This window comes from Miscanthus floridulus, chromosome 12, assembly GCF_019320115.1.
Source record: "Miscanthus floridulus cultivar M001 chromosome 12, ASM1932011v1, whole genome shotgun sequence".
NCBI lineage: Eukaryota > Viridiplantae > Streptophyta > Magnoliopsida > Poales > Poaceae > Miscanthus > Miscanthus floridulus.
In genome coordinates, this window is record NC_089591.1 from 29,476,796 (window position 1) to 29,487,161 (window position 10,366).

General features: G+C 41.5%; 1 pseudogene; it reads left to right on the forward strand.

The window, feature by feature from the left end:
* Positions 1-6,349: 6,349 nt before the first annotated feature.
* Positions 6,350-9,384, forward strand: LOC136498063 (F-box/kelch-repeat protein At1g67480-like; annotated as a pseudogene).
* Positions 9,385-10,366: the final 982 nt, after the last annotated feature.

Sequence of the window (10,366 nt, forward strand, 5' to 3'; positions counted from 1 at the left end):
TCCTCTCGCTTCAAATCCTAGCCCCATGGCCTTCCTCTCCACTCTCTAGCCATCCCCTCTGCCACCCCTCTTCGGACCCAAGGTGCCATCGACAAGCAGCTTGACTCATCAATCTCCACTCTCTAGCCGCACCCTCTCTCATAGCTTTTCGAACCCCAGTCAGAGCTAGATCCCCTTCAATTCATCGATAACAGGTCAGCTAACGGAGGAAGGACCACCTCGATGATAGTATAGGCCAGATCTGGATCCCCTACTTTGGCACCTATCATGACTAGTCGAAGTCAGATCTGGTACCCCTTTGTCAATGCTGGCCACACTAGTTCTGCAACCACGATGATAAGACAACTGTGCCAACGATGAAGCGTAGCCAGGGTACACGGAGGAAGAGGTACCCAAATTTCTTTTATGATATGTGTTGTATTATAGTGGTTCAACCTAAGATATGTAGATAGTGATGGGGTTGCATATTTCCTATAGTTGAGTGTAGGTGACGTGTGCTTTATTGGATTAATGACTTCCATATAAGCAGTAGTTACTAGTTAGGCGCTTATTTGCATACTCTTGCTCTCTGTTATGTTGACATTCGCTAGAAGCTTCAGTTAATAAATACCTTTATAATCTAGATGAACAGACACTAATTGCTTTTGAACGAGAGCGGGAGGCACAAGTCACAAAGAATCATAGGAAGATGGAAGAACTAGGGGTGGTTGTTGAGGGATTTGGTGATACAGATGAAACATATTTAGATTTACAAGATGAGCTAGTGGTCCTTGTAGTTGAGGTGCTTGTTTCTACCTTGTATTGAGTTCAGGCAGGAGGGGCGGGGGCGGAGGGGGTGCGGATAGCAATGCAATGCTTTACTATCTAGACAGCAATACAATTTGTACATGCTTCCTGCTTAAATTTGTTTCTCTAATTTTAGCGTCTGGTTCGAAAGAAGCCGTAGAGGAGGCTCCGCCAAGTAGGACAAAAGGCAGTGTTGATATCAGTCCTAGAGGCAAGGCAATCCAAGAGAGTGAAGTCAACACGACCTAGAGAGTTGACTCATGGATCTGAGAAGAACAAGCAAAACCGTGCAAAAATGAAGTGCCACTAGGCTATAGGATCTCGCTCCTATGTTGTATTACTACAACCATTTGTAAGTGATGGTTGTGTTTTATTGTTACTCTAGCCTTTGTATAAATAGAAACTCATGTGCACTGTTAATAGAAGCAATAGTGACAGGAGCCTAAGGCCCCCTTTGGAACGCAGGATCGAAAAAATGTAGGAATAAGAAAAATATAGGAATATGATTGGAATACATGTGAAAAACATAGGAATGAAAAATAGATGAATTTTGTTAGAAGGGGTGTTTGGTTTTGTATAGGAAAAACATAGGAAACCAATACAATGAGATTTCACTAGATTTTTTTCCCTTTGTTTTTCCTATGAAAGTTGAAGGATAGGAAACTTTCCTATGGTTTTCCTTTCCCATTTCTTCTTGTGAACCCAAGACCTCTACGGTGTTGATTCCATAGGATTATTGATTCCTACATTTTTTCTTTGGAAATCCTATGAACCAAAGGGACCCTAAATTTGGCATCCTCATTTAATTTTGAAGTTGCAATACCTGTGCATTGTGCTTATGTAATCCATATCTGTAACCTATTGTTTACTACTTGAATTTCAGCAGTATGTAATCCATATCAGTACCTATGCATTGTGCTTATGTAATCCATATCAATATGAAACCTATGTTACTTGTTATGAACTAATCTCTTGGGCTTTCAATTAAAGTCCTCTTCCACTATTTGTAACCTAATGTTTACTAGTTGAATTTCATAGGAAGCTATGGAAACTATGCAAGCAGAACCTGTTGCTGATGGGCATGAAACAATGACAAGTGCTAATGTTGTTCCCATGGTCCTTTGCCTCTCCCATGGCCTAGGTCCACTCCTAGGTCAACGACAACACCCTTTTTTGAAGAATGTTGTATCCTAACAAGCTCCGCCAGAACAGAGACATCGGTGGAGAGAATGCTTCGAGAATAGCTTGTTGCTGAACAGGAAAGTTCCGCTAACCTCGTCGAATAAGTGAATGAACTGAACAGGAAGACAGAAAAGACTAAAAGAGAGTTTGAGGACGTTCAAGATATAGCTACAGAAGGAGTACAATAAGCTACGCTGAGGATATCATGCGCTTTAGCTCTTCTTCTGGTAACTCTCAGTCAGTCAACTCTGTTAGGCTTAATGCAGTGAACATTTGTGGTTTCATGTGTACTCATGTGCTGCTTTGATGTGGTGAAAGTAAAACTGTTAGCGGGTTGTTGTTGATGTGTAAACAGTAATTTGTTGTATTTGACTATCACTGCTGAATAATTCTATAGACATCGTTGAATACTTATGTAGTCAATCTGTGCAGCAGTGACAATCTTGAATTACTTTTATGATGAATTGATTGTTGGGCACGTGGTAGAACCTGGGCAAGCCATGTGATCAAATAAAAATACGACACGTGAACCAACCAATGTATGACACATCAAATAGCCATGGCACGACACAGTGGGATAATAAAAATCCAACACATGGAAGAAAATGGTCAAGCCACGTGGCCAAATCAAAAAACAAAACATGCACAGACAGCACCGTGACACGTGGTCGAATAAGAAACAGCCACGTGGACCAATAAAAATACGACACATAGTCCAATGAAGAAATGATATGTGACCCAACCACAATATGACACGTGTGCCAATAGAAAACTAACATGTCAAACAACAGGGGCCCGACACATGGTCCATTAAGAACCTAAAACGTGCAAGAACCAGGGATGACCATGTTGTCCAATAACAAGGTGACACGTATCCGAACCATCTCCAATGCAACCGGCTATAGCAGGTATACGTGGAAAGTATCTCCAATGGAAGCAACCGCTAGCATGGATGCCCCCTTGTCACGCATGCCAAAGCAATTCTATGATAGTCAGTTTTTGTCATAGATCTATCCACATCTATGGTGAATTTTTAGAATCGTCATAGGAGTTAAGGAATGACGCGACTTCTATAACGAACCGTTTTCTATCATAAACTCATCATAAAACTGAAATTATGACAAATTTAGGCTTCGTTCGGTGACAAAAGCTATTCATCATAGAAGTGGATATTTCTAGTAGTGTGAGATGCTTGAATTCAAGATGTTGATATCTGCTTGAAGCTTGCCACTTTAATGCATCTTGTTGTTAAGCTATGGTCTTTTAGGGACGACTGTCCAATTAATTTATTTAAACAATATGCTAATTTGGATGTGTTGAGGGATCGAATTTAGTAGTTACATTTTATTCGGGTGCAGCACAAGGACTGAAAATTGATTATGCTTAACTCCGTTTCGGAAGCAATGTCTGAATTTACCATGGACGGTGGTAGTTGTTCGCTTTGTGCATATGCAAGAATTTAGTGAAAGAAGTTGAGGAATAACTTTAAAAAGTTCATAACAGCAAACAGAAGATATCGGTGAAGGCAGAAAGCAGAAGTTGTCACCTCAAAGCAGAAATTGAGTTTTGAGCCCAATCAAAATGTTTTTAATACGCAAGTTTTATTAAAAATATGGGGGCATGTCTTGACATCCAAAATTGTCAAAAGTGCATAATAGACTCTGTCATCATGTTTCTGTCGTCAAGACGGTTAGAAGGCATACTTGGATCATCTCATTTGAGGCCCAGACAAAGAAAATAACTTTTCGGGAGGCTGACCCAGCTGAAACCGGCCTAGCTAGTTCCCAAAACCAGTCAGGCTGGTTTTCCTAACTTTCTCAAATGCAAGAATGGATTGCACTATTGCATTCCTCTCGTATTAAAAACATATATGGACCACAGTCGTTTGGAGTCCATTTGAATTAGTTACATAATATTTTCTACGCTGGAACCGTAGGAAAAACCAGTTAAACCGGTTTTAGCAGTGGCCAGGTCGGTCCTGACGGGCCAAATTGGATCTTAATTGCTGCTTTAACGCAATTTGGAAGGGGTTTCGACTCCTTACGAGTTAAGGCCACCCCTTATAAGTATAAGGGCCATGGCTGATTGGGGTGCCCGACACAAACATTGGACACAAAAACCAATCAACTATCTCTCTTTTACCCTCTTTTCTATCTAATTCTTCTCACCGTTCTACGTTGGCGCTACATGATTGGTGGATCGACGACGGCGAGGCTCTAGAGCAGTTTGGCCGGCTAGGACAACCCATTGCTGTGACACGCTCTAACGGGATCCCTCCTTAGGGCGTGTGAGGGTTTCAGGTTCAAGAGACCTCATCGGCGTGTATCGCGCTCCCAACGACTTTCCTCTAGCGCTCATCGCTATAGGCACAAGATTCGAGTGTGAACATACTTAGACGCCAGCTGACCTAAAAGTTAGGTAGATCCTACCTCAAGTGATCTAGCTCCTTATCTGTATTATGACCTAATTAAGCGTCAACGGAACTATATAATATAACAAAGTGAAGCCATAGAGAAATTGTCGCAGCTGCACAGACACAGCAACCATGCTTTCACATGTCGTCCATCCCTCCTTTGGATAAGATTATCAACAAAAGTCCACATATCAGAAGTCAAAAAAATTTGCCCGAAGTTTACACTGTCGGTTGTCTAGGAATTAATTAGCCTGCTCAGAGCATCTCCAGGGAGCCTTTCTAAATATCACTCTCTAAATCATCATTTAGAGAGTCATTTGCATAAAAATCGGTTTCTATATCTTTTCATTCTTCAACAGTTCTTCTATATCTCATGCGTACTCTAGAGAGTTATTCTCATCTTTTATTTTTTGCTAGCGAAAAATTCCAGAATAGAAGATGGCTAAATAACCATTTAGAGAAGCTTTTAGGAGGGTAGTTTTTCATCTAGATCTCTATTTCTAGCATTTAGGAAGGACATGGAGAGTCTCTTGAAGATGTGCGCTCTGATATACCTCTCTGTCTTATCGACTCTCATGCTATACATATGTCACTGCCCAGAAACCATTCAACACCTCTTTTTTCAATGTTATTATGCCAAATTTCTATGGCGCGCCGTACACTTAATGTTTGGGATATCACCCCCATAGCATAGACGATTATTTGTTAATTGGTCTAAAGCTGGTGGTAACATACATAATTTGTTATTATTAATAGCGGCATCAGTCTTATGTTGGACAATTTGGATAACAAGAAATGAAGTGGTTTTTGACAAGTGTAGACCGAAAACTTTTTTGCAGGTATTATTCAGGGAGAACCCATTGGCTAAGGCAATGAGCAAGGACTGCAGCGGCATGATGATCTTCGAGACCAATTGACCTTTGCTGGACAGCATTTGGAAGACGTCGGCATTGCATTTTTTTAGTTCCAATGGGTGGTTATCATCTAGGTTTATTGGTCTATAGTAGTCAGGATCTGCTTCACGCTTTGTTATCCTCGAGTCTGGTTGTAGACTAGTTTTTGGTTCTTGTGCGTCGGACCGTCGGCCCAAACTTTTTAATAATTGGCCTGATTCTACCCTAGGTGTAGATGAAGCCGGATATAAACTATCATTTATCTAAAAAAAATGCTATACATATGTATGGACACTCCCAAAGCAAACCTCATCTGAACGTGAATTATTCTCATCTGTTGCTCAAAATTCGGAAATTACTAATCCTCATATTGGACCAAGGAGAAGAAAAAACATCTTAACCCTTTTGGACAGGGAGGTGGTGGGTCAAGAAGTCAAAACTGAGAGTGCATCAGTTGCAAGGTGGCTGTTCTTCGGAGAAGTTTTGACGAGGAAAGCGTATCAAGGTCAACATATATATATGCAACTTGCATATCAATCCATTGATGAGGATGAGGTGCCATAACTTATCAGGTTACCCTTGCCGTACTACCATGGCAGTAGTTGGGATAAGCTCGGCTACGGAGGTGAATTGACCTTCGCATTTGGCCGACGTTTGGTTTCGTTTCGTAAAGGGTCCTTCCGGGAAGGGTGACATCTCGTATTCTCGTACATGAGCATTTCTTGCGTGTCATCTATTTTAATTTTTAATTGATGTATGTATGTATGTACGTATAAATTGAATGCCCAGGTATCTTGGTCTGCCGTCTGTATTTTATTTTCCTTGGGATGTTTCTACTTTGTCAGTGAGCATATCTGGCTGGACCCAATAACAATAAAAAGATCCTCAAGGGCGCAAGAGAAAAGCCACAGATCGATGTCCGAGGACACCGGGAGCAGCGGAAAAGGATTTGCAATTTCCACGATATAAAGAGCAGCGCGCCACGAGCGCTGCGCACTCTCACCGCTTCGCCTTCTCCTGTCTCCTCTCAAAATAATTCCGCCATCGCCAATTGTCATCGCTCGCATAATCATATTGCCCTCCAAACTTGGAGCTCCCTCCAAGGAAAAAAAACTCCCGATTCCAGGTAACCCCTGCCTTCGCCCTGCTCTTGGGCGCTTTTCTGTTATATATAATCTGGGGGTACAATATTGGCTGTTTGATTCCAGACCTTGTCTCCAAAGCAATTTTCCTTTTTCTTGTTTTCGGAAAAAAAAAACGTTGAGCCTATTCGGTTGGCAGCAGTAGTGAGGAAATCAGTTTCTGCTGTGGACTTCCCATTGATTGGCTACTTAGTATGGGATACCAATTAAAAAGCGTACACGAAAACGGAATCACCTTTTTTTGTGACACTGTTAGTTTCTAATCTAATAGTATGAAAGCACTACTTCCAAGTCTCAACTCTGCAATTCACGTTTGTTAATAACTTCTAGTTTTATTTATGACATAAATACAATGAAAATTTTGTTTTAGATATCTTATACATTGACATGTTATACGTTCGTTCCAAATTGTAAGTCGTTATAGTTATTTCTAGGTGTGGCAATTCTAAATTGTAAGTCCTTTTCTGATTTTTTGAAGTACGTTCCTTTTGTTACACACCGTAGATATATATTATGTTTAGATATAGAGTAAAAACAACTGTATCTTGAAAAGACGGAACGACTTACAGTTTGGAAAGGAGGGAGTAGCTTAGTTATTTGTGACATCAAACGTAAAGCATAGTATGCCATACCCTCTATAGTTACTACTTGAAAATGATCTTATTGATGGCATTGAGCTCTAAGTTCAATGCCTTTTGAGAATTAAAGTCTACCATAAACTGAAAGTGGGACAAAGTTTCAGTTTCACGTATTCTTCCAACATTGTTGAGAGAGTTGTGTGTGTGTGTTTTTTTGTCTGACTAGCTATGTTTGCACCACCAGTCCACCACTATTATGTCCTTCACTCTAATTTCTGGAAGAAACCATTTCATGATCTTCTTTTTGATTATTCCAAATCCAATGATTTATAAGTTAGTAATCACTTAATTGAAAGGCTTAGAAGTTTTCTGTTCTGTTGTAGGCAACTAGCGCTGGTGAAATGGAAGCGAGTGGTGGCTAACTGTCTCTGTCTCAGGCTTATAGGCCATGCCCATTGGTCTATACTGATTGTACACTGGTGTTGCCGTTTCTACCTGGTATTAATGTAATACTATAGTACTATGCTTTCTGTAGATATTGGGGCTATGTTTGGGGCCGGGAGCTGCTCCAACATCATAAATAAGGAGACTAAGGCTGTCTATTTAACCAGGACAAACCATTCCAAGGCCTTTCACGATTGGATAGCATTTAATATGGAAAAAATAAAAGAGACTGATAAATATAAATTGAACCTAATTTCAGTAGCATTCAATCCAATAGTTCCCATTGGTGATGGATATCATGAACTCTATGTTTGCAGCATCACCACATATAACAAATAAGCTAAATCGGCAAACACAGAAATCATTTATCCCTTGTTAACAAGGAGGCAAGCATTGGTAGGCACTTGGTGCTATATTGGCAATGCTTGCCTTGTTGTTGCAAGAGAAGGTCCTGTTCAATCACAGACGTGCCTTGGTGTTAGAATGCAGCTCATGTTCCCAGCTGGGCAAAATGTTCCCTCCAAGACGATGATCCAAAATGCAGAATGATTATTCATCCAGCACGCTGATACCTGGTCTGCCAGAAGATGTGGCAAAGATTTGCCTTGCTCTTGTTCCTCGGAGATATTTCCCTGGCATGGGTGCTGTGTCAAAGAGGTGGATGGCATTCATTGGGAGCAGAGAATTCATCGCCGTCCGGAAGGAGGTTGGGAAGGTTGAAGAGTGGATTTATGTCCTGACCACTGAAGCAGGCAGAAATGGAAGCTGTTGGGAGGTGTTGGGGAGCCTGGATCAGAAAAAGAGAAGACTTCCACCTATGCCTGGGCCAAACAAAGCTGGGTTTGGTGTGGTGGTTCTTGATGGAAAGCTTTTTGTCATGGCTGGCTATGCTGCTGACCATGGGAAAGAATTTGTTTCTGATGAGGTTTACTGCTATCATGCCTGTCTGAACAGGTTTGATTTTTTTTTTTTACTTTTACCAAAGGATATTGTTATTCTCTTTTTAATCGAGTACTAATATTGCTGCACAAACTCCAGGTGGACTGCATTTGCCAAGATGAATGTTGCGCGATGCGACTCTGCCTGCGCAGAGGTCAAGGGTGTGATATATGTAGTTGGTGGATTTGACCTTGCTGGCAATAGCCTGAGCAGCGTCGAAGCATACAATCCACAGCAGAACAAATGGACACTGATCGAGAGCCTTCGCAGGCCGAGGTGGGGCTGCTTTGGTTGTGGGTTCAACGACAAGCTTTACGTCATGGGTGGGCGTTCTAGCTTCACTATTGGCAATACACGCTCTGTCGACGTGTATGAACCTGATCTCCGCACTTGGGAGGAGCTCAAGAGAGGCTGTGTAATGGTCACCTCTCATGCTGTCCTTGGCAAGAGTCTGTTCTGCATCGAGTGGAATAACCAGCGGTCACTTGCAACATTTAACCCGGCAGACAGCTCTTGGCAGAGGATCCCGGTGCCCCTTACTGGCAGTTCCAGCACGAAGTTTTGCCTTGGGGTGCTTGGCATGAAGGTTCTTCTATTCTCACTTGAGGAAGAACCTGGGTACCAAACACTGGTGTATGACCTGCAGCACCCTCAGGGTGTCAGTGGCAGACAACTAAGCTCAAGCCTTCAGGGTCGTGCATATGCAGTGTGAGCATTGAAGTTTGATGGTATGGCTATGTATAAATGGCACCCCTGGTATTCTTCTACTGCCTCTCTGTTCTTCTGTATCTTCTGTCAAACCATGAACATATGTATTCATAGTTGTATACGAGTAATTTTTTTCCTTTAGGTGGTGTTGTCACTCATATATTCTGCTCCATACTTTAGTCAATAGGCAGAGCAATAGATAAAGGAAAAGGTTGTAATTTGCTCCATTTGTGATTCTGTAAATTGATGTATATATGTTGCAGATATGCCAAATTTTGATTCCTTAATAACAGCAAAATTTCTTGTCCTTCATCTGCGAAATGAACTACTACTAGTGTAAAGCAGCACTTCAATGTGCCTTACTTGTTTTTTTGTTGAACAGAAAGTGGTGTTAAAATTTCAGTTTCTACAATATAATGCGTATTGGTAAAATGCACTCTAATTAAATGGAAAGTTAGAGATAGGGCACACTAGGCATATTTGATCTTTGAGCAAACCATGCCTCACCTTGGCAGGTAAAGAAATCAGATGGGGTTGAGTGTTTGGATCTCTAGCAAGGTTTTCCCTTGTTAGAGGAACTAAACTGACCCTATGTTTTATAGCCATAAAAATATTTCAAGATGAAATGTGACTTCATTCTTTCCCCTCGAAAGCCCAGAAATTTCATTTATGAAATACACAAGACAATTGCTCGACAGATCGTTCCGACCTTTTATAGTTTTCTTGTATTTTCAAGTTAAATCATTTCCTCTTCAAGTTTAATGTACACACTGTCTACCTTATCCCAAAATATTATGCGAACACATAGTTGATATATACACATGTATGAGTTATTCTCAAGGAGATAATTAGAGTGCTGGTGAAATGTGTGTGGGACTAACCGAGGCATGAGTTTGTATGTGCAACATATCTCATGGCTTGTGGATGTGCATGGGTTGAGCGCGAGATGATCGATGGTAATGAAGGAGGTCAAGTAGGAGTCTATGCGTGATAGACTGGGAGCAACGAAGGACGGACGCAAAGGCTTGGACCGAGGACCAAGGCCGATGGATATACCATGACAGCTAGCACTTGGGTACATCAACAAGTAAATGAAGGATGGTGATGAAGATGGTGTTGACTGAAGTTAAGACGAGGATTGGACCAAGTCGAGGTGGGCACGCAAGCACTTGGTGATCCGCCGGTCGAGGACGAGCTATGTGACTCCAGTTGGTTTGGCAGTTTTGGCCTTGAAACCAAGGGGCGGCGGGTTTGCCGGTTTGGGCCTCAAAATCGGACCAT